A 27,260-nucleotide genomic window follows, 5' to 3' on the forward strand; every position below is an offset into this window, starting at 1 on the left:
AACCCTGATATTTTTCTGACGAACAATGACTATTGGCAGTGACGTGGAGGACATGTTTTATTTATAGGGCCTCTATTTATAGGTATTATTATTTTTAAGCTTATTTAGATTAGATTAGATGTATTTATTTCTTAAAGAAAAGGACACAGTATTATACACAAAATGATAAAACAAAGACTTTCCCTAAAATATGTGAAGACGATAGACGAAGAAGTAAAGACATTAATTTGTATTTACCAGATTATTAAACGTATTTTTTTGTATTAATTAATTATATAGGTACCTCATAATTCCTTTCCTTGATCTCTCGTAACATGAGCTGTAAACAAAGAAAATAAACATTAGTAAATAAAAATAGACGCGTACGGTCACGTCTGAAAATATCGATACGGACAAAGTGCCAAAAATATGTATACACTACCCTAATATATGAGCCATAAGGTCGTGTATACATAGGCACTTCGATCGTGTCGATGTTTTCAGACGTGACTACTTATATACTAAAGTAAAAAAAATGGCAATTATTGCAATTCCTCTTTGGTTATTTTCTATTATTTTATGGATTTAAATTCTTTGTGGTAATTCTGCTTAAGGCCCCGTAGGTGCGTGATCTTCTCTCACTTTCACTGAGTGTGAGCGACATAGTTATGAGCGCGGATATCATATTTTTTAAATGTATTTTTTGTACGTGTAAATAAAATAAAAAGTAATCTTCTCTTAAACGCCGATTTTTAAAAGCTATTTTTACATTTTTAGCTTTGTGCATAATTTTATTGCACCTTAAAGTCCATTCCAGAGCGAAAATCAAGCTTTTATCTCTGACTGTACATTTCTTTCCACGGGCAACTAATAGGTACTCATCGAGACAATTGGGTACTTGACACATGTTGAATATTATAACAAAATTTAGTTAAATGGATAGAAAATGAGCCATCCATTATAAAAAAGTGGAATTAAAAAATATATATTGAGATCATTTAAAAAAACAAGGCTCCGAATTCTCAAAAAAAATTTTGTCTTTCAAAAATAGAAAAGAAAATGGTACCTTTCGATTCCTTACATTTTATTGAAAAATAAATTCTATTACAACTATACACATAAATGCAATATTTCAGGGTCAAAATGGCAATTTCCTTGATCTTCCATACATTTAGGGCAGACTTATATGATGTGACGTCACATCACCTTATCATTTTGTTAGAGGCGTTTCAATCGTAAAGTGCGAGCATCAGACTTTAACTCTCATTTCTGACCTTTGTGTTGCTTAAATGCCATGAGTCCTATATAGACATTTGATCCTCAGGAAAATCACTATCGATTGACATTATTTATTACAAAAAACAGTCAAGTAGCCAATTGTAACAACCCCAAGGTACAAACACAATTAGTTTGCGTTGTTTTAACACAGAGTTCCCATGGCCACCTCCTGTCTCCATCATCAGATCAGCTCCATGTCATCATAATATTGGATTGTCATCCGATTCACGTATTTCTACAAAATATCAGCTCAATCGGAAATTGGGAAGTGGGTCATATTAAAATTCCAAGATTTGTCCCACACTAACTAACATATCTACTTTACATACTAACAGGGCAAATTAAAAACAGGATTCGAATCGCTGAAGTTCCTAGAGAAAAACTTCAAGATTGCTAATTAAATTTTAGGCAACGGTATTTTTTTTAATGCAGTACGAATTCTCTAAAACTGCTCTCTGAACATTACCAAATGACCATGTGTGGCATACGAATATGCAACCAAAAAGAAGTAAATACAAATAAAACCGACGTTTAGGCAAAAATGATTAATCCAATCAAAAAACACGCCCGAAATACATTTAATTTGGCCCCTCGGAAAAAAGATCAAAAATCCTCCCTCGAGAGGGTTGCGAAAAATAAAAGTAACATTTAACGAGTAGAGGGAGACGGCATGTGTAGACCCCTTATTTGTGTTTTGCGACGTTGCCAGCTCGTGTTGCTGCACCAATGTTGCACAGACACCGACCAAGAATAACTATAACATTTGGGGTTAATTCTGTGCTCTAGTCATACTTCTATATAATATTTTTTACATAGCTTGGGTTCTGTGACAGCTGTCATCTCAATACAATTTCTAACCTTAAAATGCCAAATAGGTAGTATTGAGATGACAGCTGTCACTGAACCCAATCTATGTAAAAAATATTTTATAGAAGTATGACTAGAGCACAGAATTAACCCCAAATGTAATACAGTTAGGGTGACCAGATCTGATTTCCGATCCGGGACAATTGCATTAAAAATACGGGATTCGAGGTTTTAATACGGGAACGTTTTTTATTAAAAATCAATATAATTTATTTTTATAAATAAAATTTTCCATAGTCAATTAAATAACCTATAGAATTGCTTAATGTCTTAATGCAAGACTAAAAACAATATTAAATATTATAAAACACAACATTTTCGATATTATCTTGAAAAATGTGAAATCATCAAAACAGGTATTCTTATCATTAAATGCCATTGAATCACAGACCAATTTGACGACCGGTCTGGCCTAGTGGTTAGTGACCTAGTGACCCTGCTTATGAAACTAATAGTTCCGGGTTGGAATCCCGGTAAGGGCATTTATTTGTGTGATGAGCACAGATTTGTTCCTGAGTTATAGATGTTTTCTATATATTTGTATATTATATTTATCGTTATTTGAGTACCCACAACACAAGTCTTCTTGAGCTTACTGTGGCCACTGTGGGGCTTAGTCGATTTGTGTAAGAATGTCCCTATATTTATGTATTTATTAAATTTATTAATAAAATTACGGGACAATGTACTGTCCCGTATTGGTTTTCGTGCCTGAAATACGTGACCACCCGTAAAATAAGGGACATCTGGTCACCGTAAGTGTGACTCAAAAGAAACATTTTAAATCGTCCTTAGACTAGAGTAAAGTCACTTTTAAGTCAGGCAGAAAAAAGAAAAAAATTCAATTCGAGACAGTAGTTAGTCTCTTTTTTCTAAAAATTCAAATTCGTAATAACTCTAGTTACAATCTGCAGTAAAAGTAAACAGATGAAATAATCATCATGATCTACAATTCTTCACATGCTCAGGTGCAAGCAGGTTTTGAATAAGTTTTTGGCAAAAAACTCATTTTTGGTACAAGTTTTTATCGCTGACTGTACTTTTCTTTCCACAGGCAAATAATACTCATCGAGACAATTTAAAAAACCCCAAAAACCATTAGGTTGCGTTATTTTACGCAGAGCTCCTATGGCTACCTCCTGTCTCCATCATCAGATCAGCTTGATAGTACCATAATATTCCATTGGCACCCGACTTACATAATGTATGCAAATTTTGAGCTTCATCGGAAACCGGGAAGTGGGTCAAATTTAACTTGCAAGATTTGTCCCATACATACTAACAGGGCAAGTTAAATAAAAGCTTGTAAAATATGAATAGCAATTATGAGGCTTTTCTTTATTTACTTCATCGATAGAGAACCTAATTTCTTTACTTTCGCTCGTAATTTGTAACAATTTTTGCACAAAAGCTAAAAATATGAAAATTGCTGCAAAAAAATATGAACCTCACTCACGCTCAGTGAGAGTGATAACAACCGGAAATCACGGCGCCTTAAGAATAAAGCTGTGCTTAGAATCTTATGAACCTGCGCCTAAATATAATAATAATTATTATACGCAGGGCAGCTTGTGGCGAGCTGTTGGGGAGTAACGACCCCACGGACCCGAGTACTCAAGAGAGTCGGTCAGGGTCTCCGTCTCTGGCGTGTCTTCGTCGGTCGGAGTGGACCCCAAGGGGACCGCAGGACTCTCAGCTCTGGCTTGCCTTCATTGGCCGTCCAGAGAGGAGTCGTTAGAGCTAAATGCTCCAGGGGTGCAATTTAATTTTCACCACACCAACTGATAAAGACCCTCTTGATTATTCAAAAACGAATGAGAAAGTTGCATTTTATCCACATGTGGGGCAAAGTAATCAGATGCAAATTTTCAGCTGTTTCGTTATGTTAGCTGGTAGAATGGACTTTTCAAGCTCAAGCAAGGAACAATCAAGCTGTATTTTGGTAATAGGGTACCAAAATACAGCTTTTCGTATTTACCAGTTACGTATAACTACATTAAAAAAGCTCACGTTTTTTATTTGCATCCCGCTTTTTCGCACTTATGTAAAGCCCGACCAGTTATATATGATCATTGTCAAGAGGGCGCTGTTATTCTCATGTATGAGGTGACAGTTCGGTTTAGTATGAATGACTTAGTTCCAATGAAATTCCGCAATATGGCGGGTGGTCATATATTACTGGTCAGGCTTTAATCTTGTGACTATAAATTGATGGCTTTCCTTTAACACACTTCAACGTGTCATATCTGTGAATATAAACTTGACAAGGTGCCACCTGAGAATATCAGTTTGACCATTACTCTATTTTCCTGCTCGTCAATTCATTCAAAAATAAATATAAATTAAAAAGAGAGTTACCGAAATAAAAGGACCTTGTTAAAAAAAATTACAGCTCGCACTCAAGGTCACGATTTCCAAAAACTCTCATCTCGTCTAAATCTGAGACGGCTACAAAACTTACAGTCCTTGACGAAACCAACCCTGGACCTTATATCAATCAATTAAAAGCCAAAATCGCGCAAGTTTCCCTTTGCAAATGACATCATAAATACCAAATTATATTGAAGCCTTTAAAAAAATAAAACCGCCTTTTTTTTGATACGTTAAAGTTCATTTCAGCACGATTATAAATTACCTAGCAACTATAAAATCTTTGCACAAATTTATCCATACCGCCGCTCAAATCAATATAGCATTTTATTCCAAACCCACAAAGCTTATTTCAGCACATATTTCAGTTTCGCGACAGTATAATGGTTGTGCGGCGTGCGCATGCGACTTCAAGGTCAGCAGTTGGCAATATGGCCGTCAGTTCGTTCAACCAGTCATTCACTCAGCTCAACGCTCGACCAGTATAACCTTTCTTTAGACACCCACCATCTGTTACAGATATACAGGTCAAAGTAGACTGGTGTAGCTTGTAGCGGAGTTCGCTCGGGAACTTCGCTTGCCATTTCTCCGCTCGGCAGCAGCGGGTCGCCGACTCGGCTGATTACGCTGCGTTTGCAAAAAATAAATCTCTGTAACGTCATATTTGACTCGTTACTCCCCTAAGATAAGTTAGACAAGGCTTGGGTCTTTGAATCCCATCTTTAGATTTCGACTCAGTTTAGAGTCCATTTAAGAGGATACATTAGTGGTTTTTTTTTTATACAAACGTTCTCATTTTCTTTCCCTCATTTTTAGGGTTCCGTAGCCAAATGGCATAAAACGGAACCCTTATAGTTTCGCCATGTCCGTCTGTCTGTCTGTCTGTCTGTCTGTCCGAGGCTTTGCTCCGTGGTCGTTAGTGCTAGAAAGCTGAAATTTGGCATGGATATATAAATCAAAAAAGCCGACAAAGTCGTACAATAACATCTAAAAATTTAATTTTTTTTAGGGTACCTCCCCTACACGTAAAGTGGGGGTGAATTTTTTTTTTGCCACAACCCTAGAGTGTGGGGTATCGTTGGAAAGGTCTTTCAAAACTAATAGGGGTTTTCAAGAAACATTTTTTGATAAAGTGAATATATTCGGAGATAATCGCTCCGAAAGAAAAAAAAATGTGTCCCCCCCCCCCTCTAACTTTTGAACCATAGGTCCAAAAAATATGAAAAAAATCGTGGAAGTAGAGCTTAAGAAAGACATTAAATGAAAACTATAGCGGACATGATCAGTTTAGCTGTTTTTGAGTTATCGCAAAAAGTTTTCCCTTCATAGTAAAAAGACTTACTTTAATTAGGTACTGATTATGCAAATTTGCCTATTTGTTTAACTCGGGTGAAAGGTACCGTGTCATCCCTTGGTTAACAGTTTACTATACTTTAAGCTCCAGTTTAGCTTATTGTGACGGAAGAGTAACTACGGAACCCTACACTGAGCGTGGCCCGACATGCTTTTGGCCGGTTATTTTATATGAGTTCTATATTACCTGTATCTGTGTCTGTACGTATTACTTTTTTGATATTTTTGTTTTTATACACATACCTACCAAACGCTTCGCAAAGACAGATGAAGTGTGCGAAAGGGAAGCCATAACGTATATGATCTCATGAGTGCGAAAGAGCCAGACTACATATGAAAAAACGTGACCATTTTTGAGTTAGAAGTTTATCAATCGATCAGGATTATTTTGGGGAAATGTCCATAAGGAACCCATTGCGTTACAGCAATACTTCACAAATGATAGTGAAATCCTGACAATACAATACAATACAAATACTCTTTATTGCACAGCTCAATACAGAAACAATACAAATTATACAGCATATTAAGAAGAGGTAGACAACAGGCGGACAAACAGTCACACTTCACTAACAAATCTCCTGACAAAATGGCCAACAGCCGTTTTGATGTGGAAAACGAGGAAATTGCAATTTTGTGCGTGAATTGCGTCCATGTATATTTTTATATAGTTGCTATACAATATTTTATTTAATAAAATATAAGGAATTGGAACTGCCGTCTATTACTCCACCGACAAGAGCCATGCTCTTAAATGAAGAGAAGGAAATAAAATTCAATGTGTCAACAACCCTATTTAAACTCTATAGTATGGAAGGTGGAGGTAAGGAATGCAATCTCCATATACCAAAAAGTGTCATCAGAAAACCTTAAATCGGTGACGCTACAATACCTAAAATACTTGAAAAAAAAAAACAAATTATAGACAGCGCACTTCACTCCGTCAATAACGCCTAAGGCTAGGTTCAACGGCGTTATTTTTTCCCGTATACCGTATACGGGATTTTATCGAATAACGTAGTGATAACAAAATTTGTATGGCAACTTTCAAAATCGTTCATACGGCGTCTATGCGGAAAAGCCGTCTAGCCGTGTGAACGATTTTGACAGGTTCTTATTAGCTACTCTAGTGCTACTCTGGAGAGATTTGGAACTATTATTTATCGCTGACAGCTGGACACTTTTGCATCAGTTAAGCCTATGGAGATTGCATTCCTTACCTCTACCTTCCATACTCTATAGATAAAAATCCCATAGGGTGACCACACGCCGTGAAATAGTTGCTACTGATTAAACGATCAAGATAATAGAGCAACAATCATAGCAACACTTTTTTTAATAAGTTTTGATTGATTCACGGTTAGTTAAATCGACCGGGATACCGGGAGCTCGAAAACAATACAAAAGGTAATCACGGTCCATGTCCCGGGCTATTTAAGTCTTGTAATAAGACTGATAAATTATATAACTTCTAACATTAAGAAAGGTTTGTACTTAACTACGGGTACTGTAATAACCCTTATTTTCAAGGGGTGGAAAAAGTAGTACATTGTTTACGACGGATGGAAAAAGTGGTATATTATTTTCGAGGGATGGAAAAAAGTTGTACATTATTTTCGAGTGATGGAAAAATGTTGTACATTATTTTCGAAGGATGAACTAAAAAATTAGTACATTATTTTCGATGGATGAAAAAAGTAATACATCATTTTCGTGGGATGGAAAAAGTAGTACATTATTTTCGAGAGAAAAAAGGCATTTCCTGGCGAGGTACTTTATTGCCGCTGTCAGAACGAGGCCTGCAGACAGCGACGGAATATACATAGATATAGCTATTAGTACATTTTTGACTTTAAAAAAGGGGCCACATGACTGACATTTATCTGACACGTATCACTAAAACCCTTTTTCATAAGTACAGGTAGGGTTTTTAAGGTTTTTTGTCTAAAATTAAATTTTTGGTGCAAGCTTTAATCGCTGACTAAAAGGTCACATCACATTATCATTTTGTTAGAGGCGTTTCAATCGTCGAGTGCAAGCGTCAGACTTCAACTCTCATTTCTGACCTTTGTGTTGCTTAAATGCCATGACTACATTTGATCCTCAGGAAAATCAAGATCGTTTGACATTATTTACGAAAAACTGTCAAGTAGCCAATTGTGTTAGGGGACGTCACATTACATAAGTGTGTCCTAAATGTATGGAAGATCAAGGAAATTGCCATTTTGACCCTGAAATATTGCGTTTATGCGTATAGTTGTCGTACAATTAATTTTTCAATAAAATGTAAGAAATCGAATGGTACCATTTTCTTTTCTATTTATGAGAGACAAAAAAAATTTTTTTGAGACTTTGGAGTCTTGTATTTTTTATTATCCCAATATTTTTTTTGTTTAATTTTTTTTTTTATTATAATGGATGGCTCATTTTATATCCATTTAACAAAATTTTGTTATAATATTCAACATGTGTGAAGTACCCAATTATGGCCACCTGCTGTCTCCATCATCGGATCAGCTCGATGGTACCATAATATTGCATTTTCATTTACAGATGTATGTAAATTTTCAGCTTCGTCGGCAATAGGGTTGTTTCCAATTTTTCGAAACGCTTGTATTACGTTCTATATTAACTAAAAGTTGCCCTAAAATTCGACTTTTATACTAAAAACGGCTTTAAATATGTTAATTTAACAAAATATATTTTGACAGATGCTTTCGCGCCCAAAACGCTCTTTGAAAATTGTGTGACGTCTCAGTTTACAGTTTGACACATAACTACATACACACGCAGAAGATACGAACTGTCAACTGACATTTGTCATTTGTTGTTTATCGCCTAACTGTCAACAGTGTCAATCCGAGAGTTGTGACGTCATCTTAATCTTCAAAGACGTTTCGAGTTTGGTCACGTGACGTGTGCCAAAAGATATTTTAAATTTAATATTTACAAAAATATGGTCATTACAGGTCCCCTAAAAGTAGTTTAACATGTTCTTATAATCCAAAAGAATTTATTGGGATACAATTCTGCCCTAAGATTTGTAGATGGAAACAAACCTATTGGGAAATGGGTCAACATTATCTTGCAAGATTTGACCCGTATTCCAAAGTAACTAAGGTATCTGAAGCTACATAAACTAATGACAGGCACAGATATACCTTATCCTATTGTAAGTACAAAGTTTCAGAGCAATCTAGCTAGTCGTTATAAAATGAGGGCGAAACTAAGTTTGTATGGAGAACCGAGCTAATTGCGGACTCTCAACTGACGACCAGTTTGGCCTAGTGGGTAGTGAGCCTAGCCAAATCCTGGTAAGGGCATTTATTCGTGTGATGAGCATGCATATTTGTTCCTGAGTCATGGGTGTTTTCTATGTATTTAAGTATTTATAAATATTTATATATTATATATATCGTTGTCTTTGTACCCTCAACACAAGCCTTATTGAGCTTACTGTGGGACTTAGTCAATTTGTGTACTAATGTCCTATAATATTTATTTATTTATAACTGGTATCAATTAAGCCTTGAAAATACTGATCGAATGCAAATGGCTTCGAAACCTGGTTCCTTCATAACACTTTCCCATGCGAGAATCACTCCAGAATTAAGAAAAGACTAGTTCAAAATTTAATCCAAATACACGTCCAATCGTAAGCGTGACTCTACGGGCTGTTTAGCCATCTAATTGACCCATTATCACCACTATACCACCGATCCCTGACCCCTCATAACCAACCAGACCTTCTTAACTAGAGCTCTACAATACTGGTCAACGTCTACCACTAACTCCTGACCCTTCACAACCAGCCACAACTTCCAGTCTAGAGGTCAGCAATGCTGGACACCGTCTACCATTTCGTTTGACATGTCATGTAAGCCAATGAACTCTCACGAAGATCCTTGGTGGTGGAACCAGTTAAGCGTGGTCTGTAGTGTATCATACTTTGGATCAAAAGAGGGATCTATGTTAAATAGAAATCATCTGTCATGTTGTAACACATTCATGAGGTTGTGATATAAATTGCATATATTTGACATATACTGGAGCACACTCCAGTGGGGAGTAAAGTAGGCACATTTTACGGTAAGCAAATTGTCAGAACTGGCAAATTGTATGTCCTTACCTACAATAGGTACACAAAACGTAGGTACCGACCTACACGTAAATACGGCATATACTTATTACACTTGTAGAATATAAACTAACTAACTTCACTGGCCCAGTGACCCAAACAGGATCTTGGCCTCTGGCAAAAGGGAGCGCCACTCTGCCCTATCCTGGGCCACTTCACGCCTGTTGGGTATTCGGGGCGAAAAGGTCTTTTAGGACTTCGTCACTCCAGCGGTATCTGGGACTCCCAGACGGACGTTTTCCACCCGGGTGCCCCACATACGCTCTTCTCACAGCACGATCCTCACCCATACTCTCTAGGTGACCGAGCCAGCGGAGTCGTGTGGCTTTGATCTCGCCAATTATATTATACTAAACTTGTAGAATAAAGATATTTTATTATTCAAATAGGCATGTTACAATGCGCTTATGAACGTCGAATAAAGCTACGCCGGCTCTAACGCTACACCTCTGACCCGAGAAGATTTAAATCCCTCCTAAATTGTAGGAGGGTATCCCAATATGGGAAGGAAAAATACATTTTATGGCCTGGAAAATATCTAAAATTAAATAAAAACGTTGTACTTGTTTTATGCAATTTGACATACGTGTTTTTTTTTTTTTTTTTTTTTTTTTTTTTTTTTTTTTTTTTTTTTTTTTTTTTTTAACACTTAGGAGCAAAACTGTCCCAATAGTATCATATTAGTAGAATGTGGAGAAGTTGATGTCGAACAAGGGGAGGGGCACATGATTAATACATAACAAGTACTCCTTGAAATTTTGTACAAATCCGCCTAACGAAACTTGACATTGGCATTACATTATTTTTTTAAAGAATAAGAAGACTTTCATATTGATAGTCACTGTGACGTACGAAACGGAACCGAAAATAAATTCTTTGACGGTACAGACAATATCACACGCGTGATTCTGGAGAACAGTTTTCAAATGTAAAAGTCATTGACAGAGGAGTCACTATCGCTTGATGATTTTTAGGGTTCCGTATCCAAAGGGTAAAACGGGACCCTATAAGACTCCGCTGTCTGTCCGTCTGTCACCAGGCTGTATCTCATGAACCGTATACCAGTTGAAATTTTCACAGGTGATGTATTTTTGATCCCGCTATAAAAACAAATACGAAAAAGCGGCTAAGTGCGAGTCGGACTCGCCCATGAAGGGTTCCGTACCATTTATGACGTATTAAAAAAAACTACTTACTAGATCTGGTTCAAACCAATTTTCGGTGGAAGTTTGCATGGTAATGTATATCATATATTTTTTTTAGATTTTTCATTCTGTTATTTTAGAAGTTACAGGGGGGGGGGGGGGACACACTTTTTACCACTTTGTAAGTGTCTCTCGCGCAAACTATTCAGTTTAGAAAAAAATTATATTAGAAACCTCAATATCATTTTTAAAGACCTATCCATAGATACCCCACACGTATGGGTTTGATTTAAAAAGATTTTTTGAGTTTCAGTTCTAAGTATGGGGAACCCCCAAGATTTATTGTTTTTTTTCTATTTTTGTGTAAACATCATAATGCGGTTCATAGAATACATCTACTTACCAAGTTTGAACAGTATAGCTTTTATAGTTTCGGAAAAAAGTGGCTGTGACAGAATCGGACAGACAGACGGACATGACGAATCTATGGGTTCCGTTTTTTGCCATTTGGCTACGGAACCCTAAAAAGTACGGAACCCTCGGTGGGCGAGTCCGACTCTAAAGCTATTGTGGGATTGATGACATGGCGTAGGCGAACAACCGACTGCCACTAGAGAGATAATTATCAACCATAACGTTAGACCCCGGTTTTATTGTATGGTAGTAAGCTTCAGAGGCCATGACAGATTGGCTGCTGGGATGACTGGCTGTCTGGGGTATTAGACTACATCGGTCTAGGCCATAAGGTCCATAAATAGTGCTCGTAAAAATACAATAACAATCAATGTCGTATACCTACATGGCTAAATATAGCCAAAGATAATTTAAAATAGAGGTGTATTGTCAAAGAAAACTTTGTAGCCACATAAATTTACTGCCATCTTTCGACGCATGATTAAAACTTTTAGGGCCGGTACAGACGGACTGCAACTCGACTGCAACTTGTATGGGAACTGCATGCCGACTGCACTCCAACTGCAACGTCGTTATTCTTTCACTGATATGTGTTAATATCAAAAAGTGGCGCCATCTTACCGGGCACAACCTAAAGGTTATGGCGCCATAGCTCGAAACGATGCTGTCATACCTTTGGCCTTTGATCTATTAGATGGCGCCACTTTTTGATATTTTACAAATTTAACACATATCAGTAAAAGAATAAGTATCAAAGTAAAATGGCGTTCTTAAAGTTTTTATCACGTGTAAAAAGATGCACTGAATTATAGTGTGGTTTACATAGTATTGTACCGCAATATTAGATATCAGTACCTGGGCGACCGAGCTTTGCTCGGTTATAATTATAAAAATTAAAAAATAAACTTGAACATATTAAAAAAAAACAAAAGTTAGTCACCGGGCGAGATTCGAACCCGTGAGACTCGTTTAGCAGTCCGCGTTAAAACCCGCTACGGACAGTAGCCGGCAACACGAAATTAGCGACCATATTCTGCGTCGAAAGAAAAACGCATGAAAACTCGAAAACACGCGTTTTCCCAAACATAAGACTAATCTAGATAGATTGTATACCCCCAAAAACCCCCATATACCAAATTTCAGCGAAATCGTTAGAGCCGTTTCCGAGATCACGGAAATATATATATATATATATATATATATATATATATATATATATATATATACAAGAATTGCTCGTTTAAAGGTATAAGATAGGAACCCTAGCATTTCGGAAGATAAAAGTTATTTACCACTAAATTAATTTACAGTACATATGGTGTTTCTTTACCGCACTAGTGCGAAAAGTAGCATATTACGTTACTGTGTCGAACATGCAAAGGGCCATATGTACTGTAAAACGTTGTACGATACATGTGCGAATAGGTAATTCGCAACTCGTGTCGATTTAAAACACTCCCTTCGGTCGTGTTTTAATTTATCACCACTCGTTTCGAATTTCCTATTTTTCGCACTTGTATCGTAATGTACTATTTTAACAAGCAGAAACGTCTGCAAACGATGCTATTAAGGCTAGAATAAATTTAAAAGTGGAAAAATTACTGCCTTGGGTGAGACTTGAACTCACGGCCTCTGGATCGATACTCCAGCGCTCTGCCATCTGAGCCACCAAGACCTCATCCATAGGCAGCAAATTTTTCCAAGACAGTTCCGTTATACACCGTGTTTATTTTGATTTCCGTTAATTTTAAGGGCGCATTCTTGAGATTAAATTAAGTAACTTTCACAAAGACACCGGAAGGAAAAACCGAAATAACCGAAATTTGGTAAAATTCCTGAAAAAAAAATGATTTTCTCCGGAATTTCCATCCCTAGTTCTGGACGAGGTTTATATTTTTTAATGCCAATACTAATTTATCGATACTTAGAAACTTTGCGCACACAAAATTCGCTCTGTAACCACCGAAATAATGCAATTGGCCCTTACATGCCACTTCCCCTTACTATTAGTAAGAATTACACGAATATAGTACATTACGATACAAGTGCGAAAAATAGGAAATTCGAAACGAGTGGCGATAAATTTAAATCGACACGAGTTGCGAATTACCTATTCGCACATGTATCGTACAACGTTTTACAGTACATATGGCCCTTTAAATGTTCGACACAGTAACGTAATATGCTAATTTTCGCACTAGTGCGGTAAAGTAGCACCATATGTACTGTAAATTCTGTTATCTATTCCTTCGTTCCAATTGGATAATAAAATCCTATAAGGAGTATAACTGCAATGTTGTGCCGCCAGAGTGCAGCACTAGCACCTATCGTAAACAATAGAGTAACTTATACATACTGTGCCTTAAACAGTTTTTTGACAAGTAACCCCTTACCTTTTGACGACCGGTTTGGCCTAGTGGGTAGTGACCCTGCCTACGAAGCTGATGGTCCCGGGTTCAAATCCTGGTAAGGGCATTTATTCGTGTGATGAGCATGGATATTTGTTCCTGAATCATGGATGTTTTCTATGTATTTAAGTATTTATAAATATTTATATATTATATATATCGTTGTCTAAGTACCCTCAACACAAGCCTTATTGAGCTTACTGTGGGACTTAGTCAATTTGTGTAAGAATGTCCTATAATATTTATTTATTTATTTATTTACCCCCGGAGTTACACACAATATTTTTCATCAAACTTGCGAAGAAAAAAGTAAATTTAAAGCGAAATAATTCTTAAATACGATGACTTATCAAACATTCGTCCGCCATTTTGTAATTTCTTGACAGGCTAGGGTTCGACCTATTCGGCATTCAGCCACGATTGAAAATTATGTAAAAATATTTTAAACGGCTGTTAAATTTATCAAATTAAATAATTTTAAACATAAACACAGATATTAAATTATAAACGTCAGTATTTTAAAACTCATTTATGCTACTTGGTTTGTATGAATGTGAAATAATAAAAAAAAAAGATAACTTGATAATTGCTTTAACTCCCCAGGGAGTTACAGCTTCTGTTTTCACAATCCATAACTCACGCGGGAACAAAATAGGCCTTTGTCCTTCAGTACACCTGCATGAAGATCTTTCCAAGCAAGTGTGATGAAAATAAATAAATAACACAAATTACATTAAAAAATATTTTTTTTGTGCAAAGCATCATAATCTTTACGTCACTAAGTTACTATGTATCAAAACACGCTCTACTATTGGACGATTCTATTAGACAGGAGGGTTCTAGGCGACGTTGCCGCTCCGAAGAGCCGCCCAACAAGGGCCAAGGGTCTATGCGACGTTGCCGGCAGGGCCAATGCGTACACGCATGCACCTATGCGCTCCTAGATTGGCCTATTCGAAATCGGAATCGGATAACGGGCTGTGATTGGTCAACGCAACAAAGGATAAAAGAAGGAGTTTTTACGGTTTGAGACAGATGGGGTTTTTTGGAAGGACGGTTATATTTTGTTGGATGTTAGATATAAATTATAGGTTACTCAAGTTTTGAATTTAAATTGATTTAAACGAATGCTAATTAGAGAGAATCAAGAAAATTAGTATGTTCATTAATCTAAGTTTTTCTTTATTTGATGGAAGTTAATCACACAAAAAAAGTATCAATATTTTTTTTTGAATTGAATTAAAGGAAGAATTGTCACAAATGTACTCACGTCTGAAAATATTGATACGAAAAAAGTGCCAAAAATATGTATACACGACTTTATTGCCCTTACTTACTTTATTTATTTATCTTTATTTACTTTATTTATTTTTAAGGTTGTGTATTATATTTTAGGCACATTTTTCGTATCGATATTTTCAGACGTGACAAGAAGATATTTTAAAATTATTTTCTACAATTTTGGTATAGAATTCGATCCCTTTATTCCCTATTACGATTTTATATTTTCCCTGGAGACAAAAAACGCAATAAAAATCATAATTTGATTTGGTTTTTTGGATTTAAGTACCTAAACCTGAACCAGTCTATTTTTTCCTCTTATTCCTCAATTTTAAATTTATGGTCTAAGCTTTTTTAAACATTAACAAAATATTTTTCTACTTTTTTAATTTCCTTTACTTTTCTGGTTCGAATTCATATTTATTTATATTATATATTGAATATTTATTTATTTTTATTTATATATATATGTATGCATTATTTTATGGTTATTTTTCTATCTATGTATATTTGTATCAATGTGTATTCAAAACGTGCATTTCATTAATTTCAGTGATTGTACACTTTTGTTTGTGTTTGTCATTCATTCACCGTTACTTCTCATTTCCTCAAAGGTTAACTGGAAGAGATCCCATACAGGGATAAGTTCGCCTTTGTTGTATTTAATTTACTCTGTAACTGTGTTTTTCGTGTTTTTATTTCTATGTACAATATAGTACATTACGATGCAAGTGCGAAAAATAGGAAATTCGAAACGAGTTGCGAATTACCTATTCGCACATGTATCGTACAACGTTTTACAGTACATATGGGCCTTAAAATTTTCGACATAGTTACGTAATGTGCTAATTTTCGCACTAGTGCGGTAAAGTAGCACCATATGTGCTGTAAAAGTATATACATACATACAAAATATACATCAAGTAAGAGTGCAGGAAATCAGTTCCCACTACATAGTTTTATAAAAAAAAGTTTATTAAAATCACCTAATAATATAGTAGTCAAATCAGTTTCTTTTTTATAACCGTCAAAACGATTTGCCAATATGAAATTTATATATAAACTGCTATAGTGACGTTACGGTCATATCACCCACTTTTTTCAGTTCTATTAAATTGTAATTATGTCAAAATATACATGCTAGCTTTGTTTTTCTAATAATAAAATTATCTGATGCTTTATTTCGTACATGGTATGAAATAATTTATTTTTAATTCGGGAAACATCCCTATTATCTACTTACCAATAGGAAACAAGGCCTTACAAATACAACATTATGTATAGGAATTTACATATTTCTCAACCTAAAAAAAACTAAGTAAATCTCAGTTCCAAAAATACATGCAATTAGATACCTAATTACTTTTAAAATAAACAGTAATATTGCGTGTACAACAAAATACTTTATACCTTTTATTTGTGTTTGTGTATAAAGTTTAAAATAAATAAATAAATAAAATAGACACTCCCGCCGCGAAAATCAAAATTAAGTTATCTGCTTCTCTATCATTGCATATTCGAGCGATAGAGACTTAAACGACTATCAAATAAAAGAAATGGTTCACAAAACAGGTAACCCGTGCCCTTCCAAGAACTATCATAGCACATATTTACTATACCTTTATAATAATCCCTAACACGACGGGCAGAAGGTCGTATCGTAAACTTCACGCAAAAAAATCTACCTGGATCTATGATTTGGACCAATAGGGGACGGTTATGTGTATCTATATACTATTTAGGCTTATTTATGAGCAAAGGTGCCTAGATTCCGAGAATTGAGGTTTACATGCTTTTTATTACAGTAGGCAGTCTTTAAAGCCAGTACCTATATAACTTATAATACATAGTTGCATTTTTTTTATACTACGTCGGTAGCAAACCAGCATACGGCCCGCCTGATGGTAAGCAGTCTCCGTAGCCTATGTACGCCTGCAACTCCAGAGGAGTCACATGCGAGCATTCCGTAAATATGTCTGAAGAATTATAAACCAATGCGGTTTTCAAGTAAGGGACAAGGTATATTATTCAGTGTGTATTTTTGATACAACCACGAACTTAAGCTAGTCTTTAGTGCTATAAAGCAAAGCAAACACGAAGTGCTGGAACAATATACCTCCACCTATAAGGAACTCACCGTCAATTAGTTCATTTAAATGTAAATTTAAAAAACATATTTTACACATACAAAAATTATAAATATTGGGTATACTCCTGTGCCATCACTATGCCATGTACTAGAACGAACGCCTACCCTATAATTTATTGCGCCTTGTATGACGACTGACTGACTGTTTAGGTACCGATAATTTAAATAATTTATTTGTTATTGTAGTTTTTATAGAATAATAATTATAGCCTTATGATATTTACTTGAAACTTTTGTACTTAAATATGTAAAATTTTGTACTTTAGCGTGTAGCTGCGCTCTCTCGGAAAGGTTTCCACGGAAGACCAGCGTCGAGATCCTCAGGTGGTATCTTGACATTAAGCTGAGTGGAGACCTTTTCAGTGACGCTTAATAATAAATTGATTCTGTCGTCTCATGTATTACCTAAACTTAAGCGTTTTCTGAATAAATTTCTTCTATTCTATTATATTCTATTCATATTCTATTCAATTTTGGAAGATTTTTTTAATTTAGTCATAACTACCAACGCATAATTTTTTTTCGAGCGTCACTTGTGACATTTGTGACGTCGTGTCATTAAATGAGACGTTTTGAATCTTACTGAATTATTGTATGTGGAAAAATAAAAGTCGTCCATTTTTTACTATAAATGCTATGAAAGTGTGTTCATTACAGCCTAAACTATGATTATTTGGTCGTATCTAAAATACACACTATATATTAAAATGACATTACCTACCATTCAGTGTTTGTCCATAAAAGATAAATAAAAAATAATAGGCTCATTTCGAATGTAATTAAATATTATAATTTGGTGGAGGTGCTGGGATTATATTTTTTGATAAATTCTAATTAATCGAGAAGAGCTGGTGGCCAGCGATAAGAGCGTGCTACTTGCAATCCGGAGGTCGCGGGTTCAAACCCCGGCTCTTACAAATTAGTTTTTCCGGACTTATATATGAAATACTTGTAAAAGAGCCCTTGAGGCCTACTTGCAGAATAAATTATTGAATTTTGAATAAATATCATTTGATATTCACCGGTCGCTTTTTGGTGAAGGAACAGAAAACATCGTAAGAAACCGGACTAATCCCATAAGGGTAAGCTTACCCTCTGGGTTGGAAGGTCAGATTGCAGTCGCTTTCGTAAAAACTAGTGCCTACTGCCAACGCCAATTCTAGGAATTAGTTGCCAAGCGGACCCCAGGCTCCAATGAGCCGTGGCAAAATGCCGGGACAATGCGAGGAAGAAGATTCGAATCCCAAACCGCAACAGAAAACAGTGTCGCCGACATTATTTTTTTTTTCTTATAGGTACGATTTTTTATTTATAAATAAATAGATAAATATTATAGGACATTATTACACAAATTGACTAAGTCCCACAGTAAGCTCAATAAGGCTTGTGTTGAGGGTACTTAGACAACGATATATATAATATATAAATATTTATAAATACTTAAATACATAGAAAACACCCATGAGCTCATGACTCAGAAACAAAATATCCATGCTCATCACACGAATAAATGCCCTTACCAGGATTTGAACCCGGGACCATCGGCTTCATAGGCAGGGTCACTACCCACTAGGCTGGGATACTTGATTTGATTAGAATAATATGCAACACATGAATCTTTACTAACTATAAGTACAGTCAAAACTTATAATTTGTGAAATAATTAATAGGATCAGGCGTTACTTTGCGGAAATCCATGCTAATTAAAACAAGAAATATTGCTTTGCTAATCCGCGAGAAAATAACGTTGTTGTTTCAGTTGTCGGATGTCAGACCGTCAACATCTCCAGCATCTCCTGAGGATGCCTCGTAGAGGGGCGAAACACGTGTCGAGTTTTGTACTTTTGGTGGTGGGTTGTTGGTCTATCCAGTTTTTCCCATATTGCCTTAGACGGTGTATCCCTACCAGTCTGCTCCGATTTCCGGTACCTTGGGTCATTGATCCAAAGTGACGGCAACATCGACCGTGACGTGAAAAATAGAATAAATGCGGGATGGATGAAATGGCGACCGGTCTCTGGAACAACTTGCGATCCACGAATGCCCCTTAAACTTAAGGGGAAAATCTACAGGACGATCGTGAGACCTGTTGTAATGTATGGACCAGAATGCTGGGCGACTAAAGTGACGGATGACAGAAGAGTGCACGCAGCGGAAATTACAATGTTGAGATGGATGTGTGGAGTGACGAGAAAGGATCGGATTAAGAATGAGTATATAAGGGGAAGTTTGAATGTAGCACCGGTAGCGGAGAAGATAAGGAGTGGTAGGTTAGCGTGGTATGGGCATTTAATGAGGAGGGATGAATGCCATATAGGAAAAAGCATGTTAGGAATGAATGTTGATGGACGGAGAGCGGATGGTAGACCCAAAAAACGATGGATGGATTGTGTGAAAGAGGATATGAGAAAGAAAGGAGTGAGTGCTGAGGTGACGAAAGATAGAGGAGAATGGAAGAGAAGAACATGTTGTGCCGACCCCACATAACGTGGGATAAGGGCAGGAGGAAGAAGAAGGTGGTGGGTTGTTATATTTATTTGCGTATTTATTTTGCGGTGGGAGGGTGGGACCATTAAGTGCATGTAAAAATACGCAAGTAAGTATAACGGGTTACCACTGATTGACTACCACGTTATTTTCTCGCGGATTAGCAAAGCAATATAATATTAATAAATGAAATGAAATGAAATATTTCTTGTTTTAATTATATTATGAGTAGGTATTGTGACCCATCTCATAACTTGTATCTTGTGAGCGTTTTGGGGTCACCTGTAAGCCCGTAAGAGTTTTTCACTAATAAAATAAACTTGTCACAGTGACAACATGAAAGTCGCTAGGCCTCATTCTATTGTCACTGTGGCAAGGTACAAAAACTGGTCACAAATTAAACCTTTTGACTGTACTTCTCTTAACCCTGTGTCTTACATTGTATTTGCTCCTAGTTTATTTTTTAAACGTGTAAATCGTGGAATGCTTGTAATTTATAAGTTGTGCAATAAAGAGTACTTATATAAATGTATTTCAACATCGCAAGGACAATCATTTTGCTATTGACCCATGCGTACTTGACTTTTCCTCATATTACTGCATATACACTTCACATTATGCGCTATAAAACTGACCTTTATTACAACGCATTAAGGTATAACGTTGCACTAAAAAGTGCAGTATATGCAGTTATCAGATGCATGTTTGTGTGTATGAAAGTGGTTTATAAACATGATATCGGAGAGCAGTGACCGCGGCGCGTTACATTCACAAACAATGCTACTATATGTATTTTATGGGCATAATGTATTTATGTCTTAATTAATATCTTATTACAGAATAAAGCGCTATTCGATTGTTTTAGTCAGTTTATGAATGTGGGGAAGAGTTATTGTAGCCATCTATAAAAATTGTCACCAGTGAAAAACATTTTTTTTTTTTAAATCTGATTTTTATTGAGGCTTTGGACACTAGGTGAACATGTCAGCCTCATGGGTGCTTTCATAGTTCCCTACGCAAGGGAGAGATCAATAAAGTGGTATACGCTGATTGCTATGTCTGATAAAGGCTCTGTCAACCAACAATTGATCTGTCCATTGTGCATGGAGCCCAAACTACTAAAAATCCTTTTTCTCAAGTCCGAATTCCGGACGCAGTCCAACAATACGTGAGACAAGTCATCAGGCTTCTGACAGTTTACACACAGTGGTGACGGTTTAACACCCATCATACACAGAAACTTATTTGTAGGGATGTGTCCGGACCGGACTCGGAAAGCTGAGACTAACACTTTTCTAGCGAGGTTGGCAGAATCAAACCAGGGTATCCACAAGGGTCTAGCTTGGATTGTTCTGTACCAGATTCCTACATCTCTTGATAAAGATTGTTCTCCAAAATGGTATTCCCATTTTTGTAAACATTGAAAGGCCGGGACGTGCCCCTAGCCAGCCGTGTGCTCCAGGTTGAATGTACGAACTTCACTTCGCTTCGCTCGCTCGTTAGAATAATGTTTACAAAACAACATTATTGTCTTTAATTCCCTTGATCCTTTTGTTGCAATAGGCTGAAGTTAAACAGTGGGCAGTCTTCCAAGCGTTCAACGCAAAACAGCAATAATTTCCAAAAGCATAGCGCTTAATATGCTGTTTTTGGTGCCAATTTATGATTATAAAACAAATACAGAACATTAACTTTGTCATATTCTTCAAAATAATACCATGTCGAAATTTATCTACATGAAACCAAGAAACTACAAAAACATAAATACATAGTTGTACTAGTTTCTGTATCCGAGGAACGACTTTTACATATTATGCAGTCACTTTAGCCAGTCTTCTTCGAGACCACGGGGACAACGCCGTCCTCGAAACGTCGGAGGTAAATTTAATACTTAATACGCGATTAACTCCCGTTTATGTGAGTTAATAAGTCGATACAACATTTAAAATTAATAATAATAATAATAATATTCTTTATCGTGCACTTTATGGAAACATGATTAAATACAGCAATTAACATAAAAAACTAAGCAACAACAGGCGGTCTTATCGCTAAAAAGCGATCTCTTCCAGACAACCTTCAATTATTCATCAATCAAAAGCACTCCTTTTAGGAAATCTTCCATTTAAATAACTAGAAAGTAGATGGGTTATTGCTTACATAACCTTTTTTTAAGGCCCGACGGCGAAGCGTCAAGGCTTGAGAAGGCCGAAGGCCGAGCTCCGCACAGAACTGAGGCCGAAGGCCCGAAGCGTCACCAGTCAGCCAGCTTAAACACGACCCAATAGTAGGTATAAGTATCTACGACGTCGGGCCTACGGCCGTGTGCTTAGACGTAGACAATTATGTTGTTTTATTATTCTTTCTTTAGGCATTACCATTAAAAAAATTAGCTAAAATTTATCAACAAAATTTGCAAAAGAGCATGAATTTCTTTGCAAACTATAATCATAAAATGAGCCATTTACGAAGTAAGTACTTTTGTTTTCAGTGAGTTCCCAATATTTCTCGTTTTCGACGGTGGTTAGGTTATGATGCGAAGGACCATCTGTGTAAACTGTTAGCGTTCAATTTTATCCATAGGTATTCAAATGTAGAGTTTTTAGAGAAAAATAGATACGAGTAAGTAAATATTGTAGAGTCATGAATTACGAATTCTTAAATTCATGAATAACACCTGACTTTCATAATTTAATCTAGAGCGGAATATAAAATTTATAGATATGTCAGCACTCTGAGAACTACTAAAATATGTTCCATGCAATTTGATGAATCTTTTAATTTTAATTTATATATATAACCCTCTAGGTCCATGGGGTCCCAGCGCGCACAAGTTTTTTGGAGAAATCGCGAAACGTCTGGTTGACGTAACTGGTGACCGAAGAGCTGGCGGCTTCCTCGCACAACGTATTCAGCATCGCGATACAACGAGGAAATGCCGCCAGCATCCTTGGTACAATTCCTCAAGGGCCTATTCAAGATTTAAGCTAGTTATAGTAACACCACTGAATATATACATTATGTATAATGTTTTCCATATTATATACCGATAGATAAGCATTTGGGAAGCGCTGGTGGCCTAGCGGTAAGAGCGTGCGACTTGCAATCCGGAGGTCGCGGGTTCAAACCCCGGCTCGTACCAATGAGTTTTTCGGAACGTATGTACGAAATGTTATTTGATATTTACCAGTCGCTTTTCGGTGAAGGAAAACATCGTGAGGAAACCCGACTAATCCCAATAGGGCCTAGTTTACCCTCTGGGTTGGAAGGTCAGATGGCAGTCGCTTTCGTAAAAACTAGTGCCTACGCCAAATCTTGGGATTAGCTGTCAAGCGGACCCCAGGCTCCCATGAGCCGTGGCAAATGCCGGGACAACGCGAGGAAGAAGAAGATTGTTGCCGATTTTGTATTCTAGGCGTCTGTTTACAGCTCATTTATTCAGCCGTTTTAGCGCTGTTTAAATATTATTTTTAAAATAAGAATACCGAAAGAGCAAAACGTACAGACACAGGTCCTGGTAATATTGATGCAACAGAATACCGGATGAAATAAAAAAGGATGCAGCTTCTGCGGTGGCCTTTAAGTTGAAATTGCGCAAGTGGCTTCTTAGCAATACATTCTATTCCATAGACGAATTCTTTGATCTGCCTAACATATAAATATTATTCATTTACTAAAATCTAGTCACTTGTATAAAGCATAGATACTTAAATTAAATGTGTAATAATTAAATTGAATAAAATTAATTAATTACCTAATGATATGAAAACCATCATGCACATGTAGGGAATGCAATAACCGGGCGTTTTTCATTACCGGTAATTTACCGACGCGAGGTCCCACTAACCGGTTAACCGGTAAATTACCGGTTATACGTTTATGAAATAAAAAACATTGATTTTGCATTATTATTGATTGAGTCCTTATTTTCGTCAGTAACCTTTAAAAGTAATCAACAGCACGTTATAGAAACATCGACAAAACAAAATAATGAAAATAAACTATAAACATTAAACAAGATATATTTACTAATCATATTAAATAAAAAATCAAACATGTATCATTTCAAAGCGAAATGAACTTGTACATTAAATAAGCAACATTAAACTTTTTTAATTCTTTAAAAATCGCAGTATCAAAGCGTAACAAAAAAGTGACAGTCGTCATTTAAATGTTATACACGTTTGCATTTACACATCTATCAATATAATATTGTTATTAAAGTAACTAAAACCGTAATCAAAATTCATTAAAATCTAGTAAATATAAGAAAAAAATATATTTAACAGCAAGATTAGTTTCATATCATTTTAACACTAGTTACTTTAAAATTGCACTTTAAGACGCCGTTATCGATTTTAGTCGCAAAAATGTCAAATTGATAGATTAAGCGCATGAAATTGTACACCTTTTGTTAACTATTAAAAATAACAAGTACTGGTTTCTATTAGCACGTCTTGTTATCTTTCATCATAATAATTTTTTTTTTAAACAGACTCACTTAATTAGTAATGATTTTTTTTCTGATGGACGTTTAGGTAAACGCGCGAAAAGCAGTGATTTTGTCGATCTTATTTGTAAATTTTGTTAAGTTTGGACAGCTAAAAATGGTAATTTTGTATTACACATATCCTGTACTTCAACTTTAATAAACTACATTTTTGTTACTATAAATTTGGTGTAAATGAAAGTTAGACGAAATCAATTTTCTCCAGAAATTACTTCAAAACAAGTGACAATTTCTCTGAAAATTGACTTAATTTCAACGTAATTTTGATACTTAAACAATCTACAACATTTGCTGAAACTGTTCTTATACATCATTTTGTATAATTTACTACTATAATTTATATGAATTTTTAAAAACTATCCCTTCTCGTCACCTATTACCGGGGACGCATGCTTGCGACCTCATTATTAAAAGGCAAGATGAAAAAACGTGCTAATAGAAACCAATACTTGTTATTTAGATATTACGTAACAAAAGGTGTACAATTCCAACGACTAAATCTTTCAATTTAAAATTTTTGCTCTAAAATCGTTACCGGGCTCTTAAGATAGGAGTTGGAATCAGGAACATGTCATCATCAGATCATTCTGTTAATTATATATAAAATATAGAACGTTGCTTAGACATTCGTGAACGATATCTTGAACACAAGTAACCAGCGGTAGAAAATGTTCTTTCGCATTCCACACTTGTCTGACATTACAGACTAAAACAAAGGACACTGAACATAGTAAGGCGGATCGGGTAGGGGTTGCGAGAAGGGAAAGGGCGAGGGATTAGCGACCACTCATTTGTCACAAAACATTGCTTCCTAGTTCCTACTCCGACGAGATCATAAGATGCAGAAAAGTAAGTATTTTAAGTGTCTCTTCGTAATCGTAAACCGTAGTAATTGTTTTTTTTTGTAAGTACGAAGACATAGATGGGCTAATTCAACAGGTTGTTACATTTTTATTTGCCTATACAACGTTCGCGTAAATTCCCGGTTACGGCTGGAAATTACCGGTATTTTACCGACTGTAATATTGGTCACATTACCGGGTAACCGGTTAATCGGTTAACCGGTTAGCATTCCCTATGCACATGACATGTAACTTGGCGTTATAAATAAATTATTTGTATTTGTATTGAACTCATATAAAATTTATATTGATTCAAAATCCAAAGAGGAAAATGTCGACAACGTTTTTATGGAAAAATAGTCACTAATGAAATCTTAACTAGCAATAATCCAACGGATTTGTGTCTGTAGTTGTGAACTTGTGACACAAAGCGCATGATCAATACTATCACAAGAACAAAGCATTTCAGCAACAAACAAAGACGTAGATTAATGTTTATATATCATTCTAAAACCTATTTAATTTCATATAAGAGCCTATTAACACACATACATACATATAATCACGCCTATTTCCCGAAGGGGTAGGCAGAGACCACGGATTTCTACTTGCTACGATCCTGACATACCTCTAACATATTAACTAGGTACTTTATTTACTTAGAGGAAATTAGCCTAAAAATGAGAATAGTTTCAAATTTATTTTTCCTAATTCCCATTGAACGGTGACAAACTTTAAGACTTGATTAATTTTGAAGCTAATTTCGTTGTTAAATGTAAACCCTAAATGGCTCATCAATTTAAGTCCGTGACTGTTAAAATAAGCAAAAAATTCATAGTTACATGCTGTGCGTTAATCACTTTATTACGCATATTATTGCGTAGTGCAAATCTACCTTTAGTGTTTGTATAGATGACTAATTTCTATGATGGTAGAGTCTATGGAAGGTAGAGTTAAGGAACAGAATCTCCATATACCAAAAAGTGTCCGACAAAAAAACCATAAATAGGTAGCGCTACAATACCTAGATTACTTGAGAAAAAAATCAAATCATAGACAGCGCACTTCACTCCGTCAATAACGCCTAGGTTCTTAGCTGCTCTAGCGCTACTCTGGCGCTATTTGGAACTATTATTTATAGCTGACAGCTGGACACTTTTGCAACAATTCTGCCTAAGGAGTTTCTGTTCTTTGCCTCTACCTTGCATAGTAGAGTCTAAGCTAACTTTCAGCCCCCTTGAGCTGAACTAAGTCAGGGAATGTCGTTGTAAAACTTATAAACGTCATATTTTCATACAAATTTGACATTAATGTCATTGGCACACTTTGGCATTGCATATGCCATGCAGAATTAACTTGGTCCGACTTTAAATATTAAAGAAAGTATGATTAAGTAAAGTTGTCTTGTTTCTGTCCACCCTGTCACGCTTGTATTTATTTCTTCTGTCTAATAAATAAATAAAATCAAGTGCTATTATATGTCTTTCTAGCTTTAGATTATATTTTACATGAGAAACATTTAAAATAAATTTCATCTCATACAAAAATCTACACTCCGTCACGTTTTTTGGAGACGAAAAACAAGGAAACGAAAAAGCTACACTGCGTCACGTTTTTTGGAGACAAAAAACAAGGAAACGAAAAAGCTACACTGCGTCACGTTTTTTGGAGACAAAAAATAGGACAACGAAAATAATTTAGACCCAGATAACTAAAAGAAAGTCTGCAAAATAATTATTTTAGAACGTTGTACCTAATGGTTGCCCTGAATGGTGTAATGCAGTCATGGATGTTACGATAAGGCACTGACGTAGGTATTGGCTAAAAATCTGTTTTAGAAGCTATGCGAATAAAGAAAAGTAGATGAAAGTATACAAGTATAATTTAAAAAGAGAAACTTTATTTTAAACATCAAAATCGGAGAAAAGCTTGAACATATTCACAGATAATTTTCTGTAACTCATGATACCTTAGCGCAGAGTGAAAGCTATCTTCGAAAGGGGGTGGAGGGGGGTACCGTTTCCAAAATGGCTTCCAAG

At 35.8% G+C, this 27,260-nt stretch overlaps 2 long non-coding RNA genes across 2 annotated transcripts in view; one reads left to right on the forward strand and one right to left on the reverse strand.

Annotated features, from left to right (window-relative positions):
• Positions 1–279: 279 nt before the first annotated feature.
• The window catches only part of LOC133532959 (uncharacterized), an 89,208-nt gene continuing 62,227 nt past the window's right edge, over positions 280–27,260 (reverse strand). The window contains exon 3 of the long non-coding RNA XR_009801781.1: positions 280–319. This is a non-coding gene — a long non-coding RNA (uncharacterized LOC133532959). The remainder of the gene's footprint in view (positions 320–27,260) is intronic.
• LOC133532960 (uncharacterized) overlaps positions 19,654–27,260 on the forward strand; it is a 149,495-nt gene continuing 141,888 nt past the window's right edge. Inside the window, exon 1 of the long non-coding RNA XR_009801782.1 lies at positions 19,654–19,898. This is a non-coding gene — a long non-coding RNA (uncharacterized LOC133532960). The remainder of the gene's footprint in view (positions 19,899–27,260) is intronic.

This window comes from Cydia pomonella, chromosome 28, assembly GCF_033807575.1.
Source record: "Cydia pomonella isolate Wapato2018A chromosome 28, ilCydPomo1, whole genome shotgun sequence".
Classification (NCBI taxonomy): Eukaryota; Metazoa; Arthropoda; class Insecta; order Lepidoptera; family Tortricidae; genus Cydia; species Cydia pomonella.